This window comes from Nerophis ophidion, linkage group LG19 (assembly GCF_033978795.1).
Source record: "Nerophis ophidion isolate RoL-2023_Sa linkage group LG19, RoL_Noph_v1.0, whole genome shotgun sequence".
Taxonomy (NCBI): Eukaryota; Metazoa; Chordata; class Actinopteri; order Syngnathiformes; family Syngnathidae; genus Nerophis; species Nerophis ophidion.
The window spans coordinates 27,004,332-27,025,412 of NC_084629.1; the positions used below are offsets into that span (position 1 = coordinate 27,004,332).

General features: G+C 38.4%; 1 long non-coding RNA gene across 2 annotated transcripts in view; it reads right to left on the minus strand.

Moving 5' to 3' along the window:
• LOC133537776 (uncharacterized) overlaps positions 1 to 19,976 on the minus strand; it is a 204,603-nt gene extending 184,627 nt beyond the window's left edge. For both annotated transcript variants that reach the window (XR_009802834.1, XR_009802835.1), the window contains exons 1-3: positions 19,711 to 19,976; positions 12,046 to 12,158; positions 8,695 to 8,763 (exon numbers count right to left, since the gene is read on the minus strand). This is a non-coding gene — a long non-coding RNA (uncharacterized LOC133537776). The remainder of the gene's footprint in view (positions 1 to 8,694; positions 8,764 to 12,045; positions 12,159 to 19,710) is intronic.
• Positions 19,977 to 21,081: the final 1,105 nt, after the last annotated feature.

Here is a 21,081-nt window from a genome sequence, read left to right on the forward strand (position 1 = left end):
GCTCAAAATCTCACGATACATGGCCCCATTCATTCTTTTCTTAACACGGATCAATCATCCTGTCCCCTTAGCAGAAAAACAGCCCCAAAGCATGATGTTTCCACACCCATGCTTCACAATAGGTATGGTGTTCTTGGGATGCAACTCAGTATTCTTCTTCCTCCAAACACGACGAGTTGAGTTTATTCCAAAAAGTTCTATTTTGGTTTCATCTGACCACATGACATTCTCCCAATCCTCTGCTGTATCATCCATGTATCCATTTTGGTATAAACTCAACTCGTCGTGTTTGGAGGAAGAAGAATACTGAGTTGAATCCCAAGAACACCACACCTACTGTGAAGCATGGGGGTGGAAACATCATTCAATTAGGAGGGTTGGCAAGTATGAGTATTAGCGGTGAATGCGGTGTTACAGCGGCACAGACGCTGTATAACACCAGCGGGCCAGCTCTAATGCTAAATTGATAGTGCCTAAAGGGCCAAATTAAATTACACGGCGGGCCAGATTTGGCCCGCGGGCCAGGGTTTGACTCCCATGTTCTAACCCAGGGGTAGGGAACCTATGGCTCTAGAGCCAGATGTGGCTCTTTTGATGACTGCATCTGGCTCTCAGATAAATCTTAGCTGACATTTCTTGAATGAATAATTCCGCTGGTAATCACGATGTTAAAAATAATGTTCCGAATATAAGACATTCTCATGGATTTTAATCCATCCATCCGTTTCCTACCGCACCTGCTCAAAAAATAAAAGTGTTATTAAAAATAATTAGAGACTAATTATACTCTAAAAATGTTGATTTTACATAAAAAAATGCACGCATTTAGTTGTATTCAGTGTTAAAAAATATCACATGGCTCTCACGGAAATACATTTTGATATATTTGGCTTTCATGGCTCTCTCAGCCAAAAAGATTTCCGACCCCTGCTCTAACCACTATGCCACTGAGCAGGAGAGAGAAAGCCACAGGAGCGTCTCCGAGGTGTAAAAACTTCATCAAAAAAGTTGTTCTGAAGTTTCCTCTCATTCCACAACTTTTTTTTTTTTTTAACGATAGTCAGATATTGGAAATTAAGGCATTAATAATTGATCCCAATCAGCTTTGAAGAGGTGGGCCCGAGCCAGTAATGAAGCCCGTGGAAACACCTTTGAGGAGCCGGAGGTCTGGCGAAAGAAGAAGTCTTTGTATTAGAGCGTCCCCAGGACGGAATTTGTTTAATTGACCGTAAATAATGAATTCCCAAGGAAGAGATTTGGACTCCGCTCGTAATTGCCGCGGATCGGAGAGGGCACAATGGCGCACTTCAGTCGGCGACATCGAAGAAGACGGAGAGGAAGAAAAAGGGCTACGGACGGACATGGGGGGGGGGGGGCAAAAGAGGAGGGGACGGCGGGAACTAATGAGGAACAAAGACCTAACGAGTTTTGCGAGGGAAATGTTTCCAAAGTCGTCTTTAAACTTGAGCGAGATGAAACGAGTTGTTTTTGACAGCTCGGGACGAGACGGGTCCGCGGCGCAGAGAGCGACGGGTAATTCCCTATTCCTTTATATTACGTGCCCCCCCCCTCGCACCCCCAAGCCCCCCCCTCGCCTCCAAAGCACTCCCTTTGCTCCTCCGCATTGATTCTTGAATTAGACGCTTTGACTGAATAATTAATAGCTCCTTTTCCCCGTGATTGATGATTTGCATGGCTGCGATATTAGCTTTTCCACGCCGGCTCGGCTTGTCCCGGCGTGAGCGAGCTGCCGAGCTCTGTTTACCCGCTTGGCGGGCAACTCGAGGCTGGCGACCAGGCTCGCGCGAGGCCCCGGCAGTCCTGACACTGCAGGAAAAAGAGTGTCAAGGCTCAAACAATGGAGTTATAGTTCCACTAAAGGCTTCGTCTAATCGCTAGGCAGTTTGAGTGGCAGCAGGGGGCTGGGGGGGGGGCAGAGTGGGAATAGATTGTCAGCCATATTCCACTGTCGACGTGGTATCACAGAGCGAGCGCACATCAATGCCGGGAGAGACACATGCATTAAGATTCCCTTTTAATTTGACTTGCATTGAAGTGGAGCTAAATTACGCCGTCACGTCAACACCCCCCGGCCCCCCCTTGTTTTTTTGTTTGTTTCGCTTATTTATTTACTTATTCATTCATTCCGAGAGTCCGATTTTCTTCCCCCTCTGTCGCTCGGCGCATGAAAGCGTTTTGCACGCCATTGTGTCGGCTTGTGTTTGGATGCTTCCAAACATGTGCACGCTTTAATAATTCAGCGCCCGCGCTGACTAATGACAGGCAGCGATCGTGTCGAGTCGAAGAGGCCCGAGCGACTCTGATCAGGGACGCCGCCACCCCCCCTCACCCCACACCACACCGCCGACGTTACCCATGTTTGTGTGGCTGCGGCTCGGGATGAGTTGTCGGCGTGTTTGTGTCGGCACGTTACAGCTGCTTGACACGGCCGCGCCAGGAAGCTCCAAAACAGTCAAGAACGTAGTGGTGGTGCGGACCGATACTGGAACACAGATACCGCCGATAGCAGATATTGATGCTGCAATATCGATTGTACTTTGATACTTTACTTATTTGGGGTAACGTGTGTCATTTAACTAAGGGGTTGGCAACCCAAAACGTTGAAAGAGCCATATTGGAAAAAATACCTGTTACCAAAAAACACATCTTTCTGGAGCCACAAAAAATTAAAAGCTGTATATAAGTATTATAATGAAGACAACACATGTTGTAAGTGTCTATATTAGCTATATTAGCCTACTATTAAAATGACGTTAAAAGTCTTATATAAGTGTTATAATGAAGACAACAAATAGTGTAAGTGTTTATATTAGCTATATTAGCCTACTATCAAAATTACTTTACTAAGTGTTATAATATAGGCAACACATGTTGTAAGTGTCTATATTAGCTATATTAGCCTACTATTAAAATTACGTTAAAAGTCTTATATAAGTGTTATAATGAAGACAACAAATAGTATAAGTGTTTATATTAGCTATATTAGCCTACTATCAAAATTACTTTACTAAGTGTTATAATAAAGGCAACACATGATGTAAGTGTCTATATTAGCCTACTATCAAAATGACTTTAAAAGTCTTATACAAGTTTTATAATGAAGACAACAAATGATGTGTCTATATTAGTTATATTAGTCTACTATCAAAATTACTTTAAAAGTCTTATATAAGTGTTACAATGAAGGCAACACATGGTGTAAGTGTCTATATCAGCCTACTATCAAAATGACTTTAAAAATCTTATATAAGCATTAAAATGAAGGCAACACATGATGTGTCTATATCAGCTATAATAGCCTACTATCAAAACGACTTTAAAAATCACATATGTGTTATAATGAAGACAACAAATGGTGTAAGTGTCTATTTTAGATGTATTAGCTTACCATAAAAATGACTTTAAAAGTCTTATATAAGTGTTATAATGAAGATAACAAATGAGGTAAGTGTCTGTATTAGCTATATTAGCCTACTATCAAAATTACTTTAAAAGTCTGATATAAATGTTATAATGAAGACAACAAATGGTGTGTTTATTTCAGATATATTAGCCTACTATCAAAATTACTTTAAAAGTCTTATATAAGTGTTAAAGAAGACAACACATGATGTAAGTGTCTATATTAGCTATAATAGCCTACTATCAAAATGACTTTAAAAGTCACATATAAGTGTTATAATGAAGACAATAAATGGTTTAAGTGTCTATTTTAGATGAATTAGCTTACCATAAAAATGACTTTAAATGTCTTATATAAGTGTTATAATGAAGACAACAAATGATGTGTCTATATTAGCTATATTAGCCTACTATCAAAATTACTTTAAAAGTCTGATATAAATGTTATAAAGAAGACGACAAATGTTGTGTGTTTATTTTAAATATATTAGCCTACTATCAAAATTATTTTTAAAAGTCTTATATAAGTGTTAAGAAAGACAACACATGTTGTAAGTGTCTATATTAGCTATATTAGCCTACTATCAAAATAACTTTAAAAGTCACATATAAGTGTTATAAGACAATAAATGGTGTGTCTATATTAGATATATTAGCCTACTATCAAAGTTACTTCAAAAGTCTTACAAGTTTTATAATGAAGGCAACAAATGACGTAAGTGTCTATATTAGCTATATTAGCCTACTATCAAAATGACTTTAAATCTTATATAAGTGTTATAATGAAGACAACAAATGGTGTAAGTGTCTATATTAGATATATTAGCCCACTATCAAAATTACTTCAAAAGTCTTGTATAAGTTTTATAATGAAGGCAACAAATGACGTAAGTGTCTATATTTGCTATATTAGCCTACTATCAAAATTACTTTAAAAGTCTTATATAAGTGTTATAATGAAGGCAAAACATGATGTAAGTGTCTATATATTAGCCTACAATCAAAATGACTTTAAAAGTCTTATATAAGTGTTATAACGAAGACAACATATGACATAAGTGTCGATATTAGCCTACTATCAAAATTACTTTAAAAGCCTTATATAAGTGTTATAATGAAGACAACACACGATGTAAAGTGTCTATATTAGCTATATTAGCCTACTATCAAAATTTGTTTAAAAGTCTGATATAAGTGTAGGGTTGTACGGTATACCGGTATTAGTATAGTACCGTGATACTAATTAATCATATTCAGTACTATACCGCCTCTGAAATGTACTGGTCCGCTTTAAGACATGGCTAGCTAACTAGCGGCTAACGTCCTGCCCCAGTTGAAAAGAGTTTTAGCTACTTCTAAATCACTAATCCTCGCTTACATTGTGACAAATAAAGGAAGTTTCTTCCATGTATCATTATCACTGGAGGACGAGGAATAGCTAAACATGCTTCACTACACACCGTAGCTCACCGGTATCAAAATGTAAACGAACGCTATGGGTGGACCTACACCTGACATCCGCTGTAATGATACCAAGTACAGTAGTGTATCTTGTCGATACTACTATGATTATGATATTTTTCTTTTAATAGATTTATTACAATCTTTGGCAAGCTCGGTAATGATTGCTGTGGTCAGGAACAACATGGCACACAAAAAACAATCAGAAATGCAGCCAATATTACATACAGATAATGTGTCATGAGACATGCAAATATAAATGAAATACACAGAGGTCATAAGTAAAACAAATTAAATGAGCTCAAATATACCTACATACGAGGCATAATGATGCAATATTTACATACAGCTAGCCTAAATAGCATGTTAGCATCGATTAGCTTGCAGACATGCACTCAATCAATATGCCTGATTAGCACTTCAGCAAGTCCATCCATCCATCCATCTTCTTCCGCTTATCCGAGGTCGGGTCGCGGGGGCAGCAGCCTAAGCAGGGAAGCCCAGACTTGCCTTTCCCCAGCCACTTCGTCTAGCTATTCCCGGGGGATCCCGAGGCGTTCCCAGGCCAGCCGGGAGATATAGTCTTCCCAACGTGTCCTGGGTCTTCCCCGTGGCCTCCTACCGGTTGGACGTGCCCTAAACACCTCCCTAGGGAGGCATTCGGGTGGCATCCTGACCAGATGCCCGAACCACCTCATCTGGCTCCTCTCGATGTGGAGGAGCAGCGGCTTTACTTTGAGTTCCTCCCGGACAAGTCAATAACATCAACAAAGCACACCTTTGTGTATTCACTCACAGTATACAATGTTTGGTGGACAAAATTAAACAAAGGAGTGGAAGATTTTACATGTAAACAAACTGTTGCGTCACAGTCCACACTATGGTGAGTTCAAGAACTGCCGAATTTAGGAGGACAAAATGATGTTCACCAAACACTCATCAGTGAAGCATAAAAACAAACATATATTGAACAGTGAGTTTTCTAACAATTGGGAAGGTGTGTGTCATGTTTGTCCTCAAACAAAAAATATATTTTCCCCCATCTTTTTCCATTTTCAATCCTTTCTTCAAAATTCTCCAAGGTGGCACTCGGGCGGCACTAAATGACCTCCGCATTAACTGGAACACGGTGTAACAAAATTAAACTCTGAAGGAGGCTATGTGATGTTGGATGCTTTTGATGAGTGTTGTTTACATTATCACTCGTTTTACGTTAACATACTCGTGTAACTGAATTGTGAATTACTTTTTGTTCTAACAGTAGTTAAAATTAATATAGATTTTATTATTACATTTGTTTATTGGTTTTTAGACACATACAATTGACAGGAGTTGTCAAAAATGCATCAAATGCTTTTTTTTTCTCTCCCCAATGAGTAAAATAAAAAATAAAAAACATAATAATAATAATAATAAATAAATAAAGGTAAAAAGAAACCACGGACAAATATTTACATAACTCACAGACAGCTGCATTCCTGAATGGCCTTAGATATATAAAGCAACCAACAAGCACACAAAAGGCTAATCAACCACCCATATTTCCAATGGTTTTCAATTAGGGTTAATTTTTTAACCTGTGCAGAACAACCATTTAATGTCAGCCTAAACTTTTCCAGTCAGAGAAAATAGAGAACAACTTTAATCCTATAAAAGGAGCCATATGTAATAATTTCAAGTCAAGTCATCGTTAAATGTCCCTGATATGTAAAAAGGCATTAATAAATCCCGTTCTACTTAAATAACAGTAGTTCAGCTGGGATATCCTCATTTCAAAATTAGATTTACAGCCCCAAAATCGTATTATTGTTTTCATTTCAATGTCCCGCTCTCCACCGTTTGACCAATTAGAAAGTTTGTGAGTGTGTCACATCCAGGTTGCCAGTTACACACCGCCCTCCTCGTCTAGCTACTGCCACTGGTGAACTTACTAAAAACATGTCAGACATTAGGAAAATCTAAAAGACGTTGGTACTATTCTAAAAAACAAAGAAGAAAACTGACGTTAAAAATAAAAGAGGAAAATCGGCACCCAGTACTGCCACACATACCCCGAAAGGAAATTTTAAAAATCAAGACTATATTTCCTGCAAACATAGTGCATTTTTACACTATGTTTTACCTTTAGATTTATTCTCATCTGCCAACCACTTTTGGCCGTCTTTTTAACACTTGCATGGACCATGTAATGCAAGTACTGAATTGTGCAATCTACTAATAAAATCAATCAATCAATCAATCAATCAATGGCATAGGCGCCAATCCTGTGGGTGGTTCGGGTCCCATGCACCCACGGACAATGCTGAGCACCCATGTCGGATTAATGGGAACTTTCAATCTTTAAATTAATTAAAAAAAAAAAAAAAAAAATCTATCTTGCTGTTAAGAGGGAGTTTGATCCGTTTTACATAATAAAAAAATCACAAATCAGTATATAATTAACAAAGCCTAACCACGATTTCATTGTGCCCGATATTGAACTAATGACACAATCATCTTGACTGTGAACACACTGCACACAAGCGAATGAGGGTCATACTTAGTCAACAGCCATACATGTCATACTAAGGGTGGCGGTATGAACAATGCCAACACTGTTATAAATATGTGCCATATAGTGAAACCACACCAAACAACAACGACAAACACATTTTGGAAGAACATTTTCACCGCAACACAACATAAACACTCCAGAACAAATTCCCATAAATCTCTGCAGCACAAACTCTTCCAGGACGCTACAATGTAAACAAATGCCATTGGTAGATCTACACCTAACATCTACTGTAATGATACCACGTACAATAGCGTATCTAGTCGATACTACTATGATTACATCGATATTTTTTAACATCACAAAATCTTCTTTAGTTTTTTTATTTAGTTATATTATGTTTATAAAGTCAGGAAATACGGCCCTGGACACATGAGGACTTTGAATATGACCAATGTATGATCCTTTAACTACTTGGTATCAGATTGATACCTAAATTTGTGGTATCATCCAAAACTAATTTAAAGAATCAAACAAGAGAAGAATAAGTGATTATTACATTTTAATAGAAGTGTAGATAGAACATGTTAAAAGAGAGAGTAAACAGATTAAACAAATTGATTAACAAGTAGATTAATAATTTTCTCCCATGCCTATGAGTGTAGTATCAATGCACTCCGTATACTAGTTATTAATGACAATCACCACCATGCAAAACATAAACAGAGAATAAATAAAGTGATTATTACATTTTAACAAAAGTGTAGATAAAACATGTTGAAAGAGAAAGTAAGCAGCTATTAACAGTAAATGAACAAGTAGATTAATACTTCATTTTCTACCACTTGACCTTAATAATGTTGACAAAATAAAAGAATGATAAATGACACAATATGTTACTGCATATGTCAGCAGACTAATTAGGAGCCTTTGTTTGTTTACTTACTAATAAAAGACAAGGTGTCTTGTATGTTCACTATTTTATTTAAGGACAAACTTGCAATAAGAAACATATGTTTAATGTACCATAAGATTTTTTTATGTTGTAAAATTTAAGCTAATAATGAACTTTTGTGGCCCCCTTTATTTAAAAAAGTACCGAAAAGTACCAAAATATTGGTATCGGGACAACACTAACACACACATACCGAGCACCCACTGGCAGAAATGTAGATCGGCGTCTATGAGTCATGGAACCAGGCAGGGCAATCACAACAGACATCCCAAATGACGGCGAAAGAGTCGGAGAAAAAAACACCGAAATGTACGGCGAAGTGAGAAAGATCATAGTCACCAAATTAAGTAAAGTCACTTACTTGGTGCTGACCAGAACTGTCTGTATGACCGTCCATTACATCGTCGACCGGGAATTAAAAAGTGTCTGCCTGCAAAAAAAAAAAAAATGTATCTGAGTTTGATAAATTTTGTATTATTTGCACAACTATGTTATTTATTTTACATAGAAAGAATACTTTTCAATTTTATTTATGTTGTGTAATTCTGTGCTACTTAAACCGTTTCTTTTCTATGCTGTTAATACCCATCTTGACTAACTGGGTTAAAGGCCTACTGAAATGAGATTTTCTTATTCAAACAGGGATAGCAGGTCCATTCTATGTGTCATACTTGATCATTTCACGATATTGCCATATTTTTGCTGAAAGGATTTAGTAGAGAACATCCACGATAAAGTTTGCAACTTTTGGTGCTAAGAGAAATGCCCTGCCTCTACAGGAAGTCGCAGACGATGACGTTGCAAGTGTGGGGGCTCCTCACATTTTCACATTGTTTTTAATGGAAGCCTCCAACAAAAAGTGCTATTCGGACCGAGAAAACGACAATTCCCCCAATAATTTGAGCGAGGATGAAAGATTCGTGTTTGAGGATATTGATAGTGACGGACTAGAAAAAAACAAAAAAAAACGCGATTGCATTGGGACGGATTCCGATGTTTTTAGAGACATTTACTAGGATAATTCTGGGACATTCCTTATCTTTCTATTGTGTTGCTAGTGTTTTAGTGAGTTTAATAGTACCTGATAGTCGGAGGTGTGTCTCCACGGGTGTCTTGACGCCAGTGTTTCAGGGGAGTCGACGGCAGCTATGGACGGCACAAGCTCAGCTTTTCTCCGGTAAGAACTGACTTTTTAACCACAAATTTCTCACCGAAACCTGCTGGTTGACATTCAGTTGGGATCCATGTTGGCTTGACCGCGCTCTGATCCATAGGAAAGTTTCACCTCCAGGAATTTTAAACAAGGAATCACCATGTGTTTGTGTAGCTAAAGTCTAAAGCTTCCCAACTCCATCTTTCTACTGTGACTTCTCCAATATTAATTGAACAAATTGCAAAAGATTCAGCAACACAGATCTTCAAAATACAGTGTAATTATGCCGTTAAAGCAGACGACTTTTAGCTGTGTTCGCGCAGCGCTCAGACTTCCTAAAAACCTGTGACGTCTTGCGTACACGTCATCATTACACAACGTTTCGAAGACGAAACTCCTGAGAAATTTAAAATTGTAATTTAGTAAACTAAAAAGGCCGTATTGGCATGTGTTGCAATGTTAATATTTCATCATTGATATATAAACTATCAGACTGCGTGGTGGGTAGTAGTGGGTTTCAGTAGGCCTTTAATAAAAGTGTTTACAGTACGGTTGTCATTCACTTCAATTTCAGTGAATCTCGCTCGAAAATGAATGTATTTATATGTATACTTTCACAGGAAAATATATCAAGATATATATCGAATATCTATTTTAAGTACAAATATATACTTTTTCGTCCATATCACTAGGGCTGGACGATATGGCCTTTTATTAATACCTCGATATTTTTAGACCATGTCACGATACACGATATATATCTGGATATTTTGCCTTAGCCTTGAATGAACACTGGATGCATATAATCACAGCAGTATGATGATTCCATGTGTCTACATTAAAACATTCTTTATACTGCATTAATATATGCTCATTTTAAACTTTCATGCAGAGACCAAAACAGTGTTTGTTAAACAGTTATTAAGCAGTGGCACAAACATTCATGTAAATTCCAAAACAGAAAGTGCAAGATTGTCAGAGACATTTTAAAACAAGCTTTTAGTGCACTTTTGTGCATGATGTCACTAAGATGACATATCAAAACAACACTACATTAAAGTGCACTTTTTGTACAAAACACCACTGCAATAGTTTAAAAGAAATAAAGTGCACTTTTGTGCATGACGTCCCACAAGATATTTCAATAACTGTCACAAAAAATGAGCTGCATAATAGGAAATCAAATAGTGTATGTCCTTTGCTATGTGGTAGGTTACTGCGGACGTTATCGCCTTCTCTTGTTGACTATTTTATTCATATGGTGTTGATCCGGAAATGGAAGACGCCAGACTCGACTGGTTGCTTCGGCATTTTGTTGGTATGGAGCCGATTGGAGATGTTGAAATGAGGAGTTTCAAGAACTCTTTATTCTCTAGCGGGTGACTTTTCAAATGATGCCACGAATTAGTAGTGCTGCTGCTTTTTGCAGCAACGCTTTTGCCACATACTTGACATTGTACGGTTGTCTGTTCAACATCTTCCCGCTTGAAGCCAAACCACCGGCAGACGATGGTTTGGCGGTGGCAATTCATTCTTCTTCCTCCATTTGTTACCAAATTCGCACCTTGGTTTTCTCGCATTACCACTCACACCACTCTTCTTGCACCACTTGCTACAGCTAACGTTATCCATGCCGCTACCTCTATGCACGGCGAGGGCATTTTACATTGCACCTGCGACAGTATATGACGTATGTAACAAGGTGCGCTTGTTTATATCTCTGTGAGAAGGAGAGACAAGGAAGAGTGAGGAAAAAACCTGCGGTGTAATGTCCGCAGCTAAAAGCAACTGCGTGAGAACGTATACTCGAATATCACGATATAGTATATTTCTATATCGCACAGAGACAAACCCAGCCCTACATATCGCCCAGAAATGGACAATATCAGATATCATCCTTTCTTATTTTATGACCTTGATGAATTTATTTCTAATCATTAGTTTTTGTAGATGATCTTCAATTTAAAAAATAAATACAACAAACACAAAAATATTAAATTGAACCACAAACCACAAAATCCAATGCAACTATTGTATGGGTTGAAAGATCAATAAAAACAAAATATAGCCATTAGAGGGTCCAAGAGCGCAGTGAAAAGCAACACATTTGACCTCCTGGCCTCAGCTTCTCTGACCAAGGAGTGTGAGGGCATCATTTAAAATCAATAGCGTTCTTCAAGATGAAATGAATAGCCAAGCAAGACATTTAATCGGGACATTAGCGAGCCACACAGAGGAGCCTGAGTGGAATCAAAACAAAAGCGTGTGTCGTACGGTGGGTCTCGCCACTGCGTGAAAAATCATTAGGCCAAATTAAAAAGCTGTTTGCGGGTAAGAGGATCCTTTAATGAGGTCAAGCAGAAGACGAGAGGAGGACCATCGTTTATCAATCATGAAGGTCATTATCTGGCAAACAAGCATATTTACACTAATGTACATTCCCTTGCCTCTACTCACCAGACAGCTAGACTTTGTATTGTCTCCCGCCTCAGTTACAACTGGCCTTTATTTATTTATTTATTTATCTCAAACGTGCGTTCTCGTCTTTTCAAGGCTCACCTGACAGCCGTCGGCGACTTCCTGGGAAACTACGTCCCCCTGTTTGGCACCGCCGAGCGCCTCTTGTCGACTTAATTAGCAGGCGCCGACTCGCCAGCAGGCGGACGGATGATCTAAAAATATGAGCAAACAAACAAAAAGAAAAAAAAAGGAGAAAAAAAAAAGATGTTAAAGAGACAAGATGCGGTAAAAGCTGACAATGATGTTAATATAATTCAGTTAAGGATGCGTCTATAAACAGCCAGCCACTGCATTAGCATCTGATAACAAACAATAGTATGAATGTTAATTGGATGCCACTTTGAAGCGCTAATTCATTTAGCCTCAATCAAAAGAAGCAGTCTTGTCTCGTTGACGCGGGAAAGAACAGCCATTACCATGATCAACTCATCCCGTGTTTTTGCGATTGTTGCTCGCACTGCAACAAAGACGCCATTGTCTCTTATTTTATGATCGTTTGTTTAATTTTTTTTACTCAAGGTGTCAGTTATCAGCTCTCGTTCACACTGGGACGTTTAAATCATTCTGGACTTGGATTCTGTCTGCAGGCAACTGCTGCTTTTCTGACTTGGTGGACTATTTCTTGTGGTTTATCATATAGCGCAAGGTGGTGGTTATAGTTAATAATAGGTGAGAGGGGGAATCGCATCAATTGCATGACAGTTGCGCGCCTGCATTAGATCATTCATGGGTTTTGTACCGTAGACTTTGACTTTGTGCATTATTTTGAGGATTTTTGCTTAGTTCTACTATGCAAGGTGGCGGTTATAATCAACAACAATTTGCATTGACTATATGACACATTTAAATTGCGTGCTTGTTATTGAGCAAGTGTAAGTGACTTCTTGGATATTTTCCAATCTATTTATTCACCAGCTACTACGCCAGGTGCTGGTTATCATCAATAACTGGCAGGAGGCGCACGCCGTTAAATTATATAGGAATGTCATCTGATGGTAAGAGCGTTTGAATTACCTTTATGACACATTTTAATTACGTGCTTGTTATTGTCTTCTTGGATATTTTACAATCTATTTATTAACCAGCTACTACTCCAGGTGGTGGTTATTACCAATAACTGGCAGGAGGTGCGCACCGTTAGTTATATAGGAATGTCATCTACATTGTGCACCTGCAAGAGCTCATCCATGATCCTGTGTATATAGGCTTTGACAATGTGCATTATTTTGAGGATTTTTGCTTAGTTCTACTACGCAAGGTGGTGGTTATCATTAATAACTGATGGCAAGAGCGTTTGCATTAATTACAGTATAGGACACATTTAATTTGTGTGCTTGTTATTGAGCAAGTGTAACGTGGGCTTTGACTTTTTGGATATTTTCCAATCTATTTATTCACCAGCTACTATGCCAGATGGTGGTTATTATCAATAACTGGCAGGAGGTGCCCGCCGTTAGTTATACAGGGATGTCATCTACATTGTGCACCTGCATGAGCCCGTCCATGATCCTGTGTATATAGGCTTTGTGCATTATTTGAGGATTTTTGCTTAGTTCTACTGCGCAAGGTGGTGGTTATCATTAGTAATTGATGTTAAAAGCGCTTGCATTAACTATATGACATATCTAAATTGCGTGCTTACAAGTGTATTGTGGACTTTGACTTCTTGGATATTGGTTGGCAGTTATCACTATAACTGGCGGGCGAAGGGATCGCATTATTATACTATACTTACGTTGCACATTTGCATGTTTTCATCAATGAGCATAGACTTAGATTCTGTGCATTGTTTGGAGGAAATCTATATTTTTATGTTATGCCGGGTTGCAGTTATCACTATAACTGGTGGGCAGGGGGATCACATTATTATATTCCACGTATGTTGCACATTTGCATGTTCTCATCCATGAGCATTGACTTTGATTATGTGCATCGTTTTGAGGATATCTATATTTTTATATTATGCCGGGTGGCAGTTATCACTATAACTGGCGGGCGGGGGGATCACATTATTATACTACATGTACGTTGCACATTTGCATGTTCTCATCCATTAGCATAGACTTTGTTTCTGTGCATAATTTTGAGGATGTCCATATTTTTATGTTATGCCGGGTGGCAGTTATCACTATAACTGGTGGGCGGAGGATCGATCAATCAATCAATCAATCAATCAATGTGTATTTATATAGCCCTAGATCACCAGTGTCTCAAAGGGCTGCACAAACCACAACGACATCCTCGGTAGACCCCACATAAGAGCAAGGAAAACACACCCAGTGGGACGTCGGTGACAGTGACAATGATGACTTTGAGAAACCTTGGAGAGGCTGGAGGTAGACCGTGTAGTATTTCATACGTAAATAGTAAAACCTTAAAGTCACATCTTAAGTGCACAGGAAGCCAGTGCAGGTGAGCCAGTACAGGCGTAATGTGATCAAACTTTCTTGTTCTTGTCAAAAGTCTAGCAGCCGCTGTTTTGTACCAACTGTAATCTTTTAATGCTAGACATGGGGAGACCCGAAAATAATACGTTACAGTAATCGAGACGAGACGTAACAAATGCATGGATAATGATCTCAGCGTCGTTAGTGGACAAAATGGAGCGAATTTTAGCAATATTACGGAGATGAAAGAAGGCCGTTTTAGAAACATTCTTAATGTGTGACTCAAAGGAGAGAGTTGGGTCGAAGATAATACCCAGATTCTTTACCGAGTCGCCTTGTTTTATTTTTTGGTTGTCAAATGTTAGAGTTGTATTATTAAATAGAGGTCGGTGTCTAGCAGGACCGATAATCAGCATTTCCGTTTTTTTGCCGTTGAGTTGCAAAAAGTTAGCGGACATCCATTGTTTAATTTCATTAAGACACGCCTCCAGCTGACTACAGTCCGGCGTGTTGGTCAGCTTTAGGGGCATGTAGAGTTGGGTGTCATCAGCATAACAGTGAAAGCTAACACCGTATTTGCGTATGATGTCACCTAGCGGCAGCATGTAGATGCTGAAGAGTGCAGGGCCAAGGACCGAACCCTGGGGAACTCCACTCGTTACCTTAACATAGTCCGAGGTCACATTGTTATGGGAGATGCACTGCATCCTGTCAGTAAGATAAGAGTTACACCAAGACAGGACTAAATCTGACATACCAATTCGTGTTTGATACGCTCTAATAAAAAATTATGATCGACGGTATCGAAAGCAGCGCTAAGATCGAGGAGCAGCAACATAGATGACGCATCAGAATCCATCGTTAGCAATAGATCATTAGTCATTTTTGCGAGGGCTGTCTCCTTAGAGTGATTTGCCCTGAAACCGGATTGAAAGGTTTCACATTGATTGTTAAATGCTAAGTGTTCATTTAGCTGCCCCGCAACAATTATTTCAAGGATTTTCGAAATAAAGGGAAGGTGAGACACCGGTCGGTAGTTTACCATGAGGTCAGGATCGAGGTTAGGTCTTTGAAGGAGAGGATGAATAACCGCTTTTTTGAATGCTAGGGGAACAGTGCCAGAGGAAAGTGATAAGTTTATAATATTTAGCACTGATGGAGCTAATAATACAAAGAGCTCCTTGATAAGTTTCCCAGGAAGTGGGTCAAGTAAACATGTTTGTTTTATTCCATTTACACGTTGTAACAATTCTTGTAATGTTATTTAATCAAAACGAGAGAAACTATTTTGGATCACATTGTTATACTCAACGTACGTTGCGCATTTGCATGTTCTCATCCGTGAGCATAGACTTTGATTCTGTGCATCGTTTTGAGGATATCTATATTTTTATGTTACTGTATGCCGTGTGGCAGTTATCACTATAACTGGAGGGGGGGTGAAATTATTATACTACACGTACGTTGCACATTTGCACATTCTCATCCATGAGCATATACTATGATTCTTTGCATTGTTTTAAGGATATCTATATTTTTATGTTATGCCAGGTGGCAGTTATTACTATAACCGGCGGGTGGAGGGATCACCTTATTATACTACCTGACGAGCAAGTGCACAGCGGGCTTTTTTGACTTTGTGCATCATTTTAAGCATCTCTATTCTACGAGCATTACGCCAGTTGGCGGTTATCCTAAATAACTGGCAGGAGGAGTGATCACGTTCATTTTAGGTCTTAATTGAATTGAATTTGAGGCTTTTTATTGTGAAATTGCTGCTATGATTGCAACCCCCCGCCGGTCCTTAATCAATCTTCTCACATTCCCTGCAGCTTCCCGGCCCCCGCCCCCCATCTGGTGGGGTTTCCGGGGCTTGTTTTGGGGGGTGGGTTGCTGCTGAGGTCAGGACCCCGCCGATGCCGTGGAAGATAAGTGTGTGCTTTAACCCAGGGCTACACCTGTAGGTTAGAGCGAGGGGATGCTAATCCCCCAGGCGTCCGCTAATACCGATGATCCGCATCTGAGACCCTCTCCCCCGGGATTGCGGTGGTGCCGCGTGGTGGGGGTCTGGCCGGCCAGGCTACAGGGGGATAACCTGTATGTGTGGGTGTACAGGCCCAGCGATACAGTGGATGATACGACTGCCAGGAATGACATGAGCAGGTGGTATCGCCGCTCCCCCCTTTCTTGCACGCTGCAAACAGATGTTGCAAATACCCCAATCCCCCCTCCTTCTTCTTCTTCATGTCTTCTCCCGGGGCTCTCCTCCAATGAATCCAGCTATTGTTGTCTCACATAAGACAACACAACTGCTCAGCCTTCTGTTTTTCTGTCTTCGGTGGCTGCTTTTCTGCGGAAAATCGGCCAACTCTTGTTAAACGTGGCGGCTACGACTCGGGGTGGGGACCGTTCACATTTGAACCGGTACCTGGATATCGATTCCAGTACCAATTTGTGTGTTAATAAATATAATATATTAATAACTGAATATGTGTACAACACCTTCCGCATGAATGCAGCTGAGATAGGCTCCAGCACCCCCCCGCTACCCCGAAAAGGACAAGCAATAGAAAATGGATAGTCGGATAATAGATGTTTTTATAATAAAAAAAACATTATTCATTGCATCATCTGAAAACGAGCTAATTATGATAACTGTTGTCCAGTTGTTGTACCTTGTTTTACTATCATCATCATTTTTTCATTTGCGGGTATTACACTGAGTTGCAATTACAGTTGCAAGTGGAAGATGTTAAATGGCAGTAGCGTATAGTTTATGGGGTGTTTTTTTTTTTTGTTGCGCCCTAAAAGGTGTTAATACATTAAGTATCGTACTTATTACCCACCAGCTGTTTGATTGTAACGTGCATCGTAGTTGTAGTTTCATTAACATATTTGAAGGTTTGAAGGTGTAGGAATAGTGTCAATTGTAAAGTATATATATATATATACACACACACATACATATATATATACACACACATATACATACATACATACATACATACATACATACATATATATATATATATATATATATATATATATATATATCAGGGGTCACCTACCTTTTTGAAACCAAGACCTACTTCTTGGGTACTGATTAATGCGAAGGGCTACCAGTTTGATACACTTAAATAAATTGCCAGAAATAGCCAATTTGCTAAATTTACCTTTAATAAATAAATCTATAAATATAAAAAAATGGGAATTTCTGTCTGTCATTCCGTTGTACATTTTTCTTTCCTTTTACGAAAGGTTTTTTGTAGAGAATAAATGATGAAAAAAAAACACCTAATTGAATGGTTTAAAAGAGGAGAAAACACGAAAAAAATTAAAATTTTATTTTGAAACATAGTTTATCTTCAATTACGACTTTAAAATTCAACTGAAAAAAATGGAGAAAAAATAGCTAATTGGATTCTTTTGGAAACAATTTAAAAAATTATTTATGGAACATGATTAGTAATTTTTCCTGATTAAGATGAATTTTAGAATTTTTATGACATGTTTTGAATAGGTTAAAAACCAATCTGCATTTTCTTGGAATATATAACAAATTGGACCAAGCTATATTTCTAACAAACACAAATCATTATTTCTTCTAGATTTTCCAGAACAAAACATTTAAAAGACATTCAAAAGACTTTGAAATAAGATTTAAATTTGATTCTACAAATTTTCTAGATTTGCCAGAATAATTTTTTTTTATTTTAATCATAAGTTTGAATAAATATTTCACAAATATTCTTCGTCGAAAAAACAGAAGCTAAAATGAAGAATTAAATTAAAATGTATCTATTCTTTGCAATAAAAAAATAAAAATACTTAAACATTGATTTAAATTGTTAGGAAAGAAGAAGAAGGAATTTAAAAAGGTATGTGTTTAAAAATCCTAAAATCATTAAGGTTTTTTTTTTTTCTCTAAAAATGTCTTTCTGAAAGTTATAAGAAGCAAAGTAAAAAAATAAATGAATTTATTTAAACAAGTGAAGACCAAGTCTTTAAAATATTTTCTTGGATTTTCAAATTCTGTTTGAGTTTTGTCTCTCTTAGAATTAAAAATGTCGAGCAAAGCGAGACCAGCCTGCTAGGAAATAAAAAAAATTTAAAACATAGAGGCAGCTCACGTGTAAGTGCTGCTATTTGAGCTATTTTTAGAACAGGCCAGCGGGCTACTCATCTGGTCCTTACGGGTTATATATATATATATATATATATATATATATATATATATATATATATATATATATATATATATATATATATATATATATATATATATATATATATATATATACACACACTATATAGTAGCATGTCAATAGTAAAGCCAATATCCATCTATTTTTCTACAGCTTGTTCCTTGTGTGTGTATGTATGAATGTATATATATTTATATATATATATAAATATATTACAGGCCTCTGTCATCATTTTAAGTGGGAGAACTTGCAAAATCGGTGGCTGACTAAATACTTTTTTGCCCCACTGTGTGTGTGTGTATATGTATATATATATATATATATATATATATATATATATATATATATATATATATATATATATATATATATATATATATATATAAGTTATATATAAGTTCTCCCACTTAACTGATGACAGAGGTCTGTAATTTTCATCATAGGTACACTTCAACTGCGAGAGACAGAATGTGAAAAAAAATCCAGGAATTCACATTGTAGGAATTTTAAAGAATTTATTTGTAAATTATGGTGGAAAATAAGTATTTGGTCAACCATTCAAAGCTCTCACTGATGGAAGGAGGTTTTGGCTCAAAATATCACGTTACATGGCCCCATTCATTCTTTCCTTAACACAGATCAATCGTCCTGTCCCCTTAGCAGAAAAACAGCCCAAAGCATGATGTTTCCACCCCCATGCTTCACAGTAGGTATGGTGTTCTTGTGATGCAACTCAGTATTCTTCTTCCTCCAAACACGAGGAGTTGAGTTTATACCAAAAAGTTCTATTTTGGTTTCATCTGACCACATGACATTCTCCCAATCCTCTGCTGTATCATCCGTGTATCCATTTTGGTATAAACTCAACTCGTCCCTTTTGGAGGAAGAAGAATACTAATATATATATATATATATATATATATATATATATATATATATATAGACTTAACTATTGACAGGCTACCGATTAGTGTTAGCGATTTTACATGGAGATGTTCATACCTTCAAGTTTATACAGTATATATATATATATATATATATATATATATATATATATATATATATATATATTAGCATCAAGTTTGCACATTTTTGGAAAAGTGAAGCCTTACTTGTGTTACTACTTGCATGGCTGGGTGCATGGCTGCACTAGTAGCGTTCCTTCCAAGGCAGAAGACAAGCAGGAGTAGCGTGCAGGCAAGCTTAAGGTCTTTAATAAATTAAACACAGGACAAAAATACAAAAATTAGGATACTAGCAAGCGTGGAGCTCGTAAAACACAAAATGTCACTTAAAGGTGAAAAACGCGGTATACTAGTTTGTAAAAAAATCCCTAGAGCGAGGAGAAAAACTAGGAGAAGGTAAATGTGGCCTATAGCAAACATTGACCCAGCAACTACTGCTGGGTGACAGGAAACTATAAAGGGGAGTGATTAACCAAAACACCTGGTGGGAACACTAATTGCCAAACTAAGACAGGTGAGGAGAATAAGTTACCATGGAAACCAACAGAAAAAAGGAAAAGAGGGTGCACCCAGGAAACAGACTAAAACAGAAAAACTAGCAAACATAAATCATGCCATGACCCGGGTGACAGATCATGACAACTTTACTTACATACGAAAGTTTTTTGAGTTAATTTCTTTGCTGGCATAGAACAGGCCTGGGCAATTATTTTGACGGGGGATGGGTCAAATGCAGAGGACATATTTCCCCACACCTCGTATGTGGGTGTGACAATAACTGGTACTTTAACTTAACTTAAATTAATCATGATAACAGCCACCTTTCTCAATAGAAATCCATACCAAGACTGGAAATGATCCGCAAATATCAGGACGATTGCAGGAATGGCGGTGCCAAACACAACTGGAGTGTCATGAAGTGGTTTATGGGACGGACATTTTCTATCTACTGTCCGTCCAACGTGTGTGTCCTCAGCCAGGCAGACAGTGACGTCACTGCCAGATGACAGCAGCCTGATGGAAACGCCGTCAAGATGGAGGCAGACAAGCAAAGGGGCCTTCGGCGCCTGCCTCTCCTGTCTCGTGTGTTGTTGTGATAATATCAAGCGGTGTGCGCGCGCGTTACTTTGTGTTGTTGCCTCCCGTCGGACTCGCCGCCTCGTGTTGACACTTTGCCGTTGTTTGTACGCGGCAAAGCGGTCCGCTTTCCCCGCATCAAAAGTGCTTTTTACGCGAGCGTGTCAGGATGTCTTCGGCGCTTACCTTCAGCGGGCTGTCAGAGGGTAAAGAGAGCGGAGGGGGGCCACGTTCAGGAGCAAGGCGGGGGGTGGTTGGTTGTTGGGTGGGGAGGTAAGGGGGGTCGGGGTATTAGCTTTGTTCGCCCTGAGCGCTTTTTAGTGAAGGCGAGAACTGGCTCAAAGGCTGTCAGCACACGTGCAGACGTGCACATGTCAACACTTACATGCATGCTCTCGGCTGCACTGCTAGTGTTTGAACCCGCACACGCACACACAGACA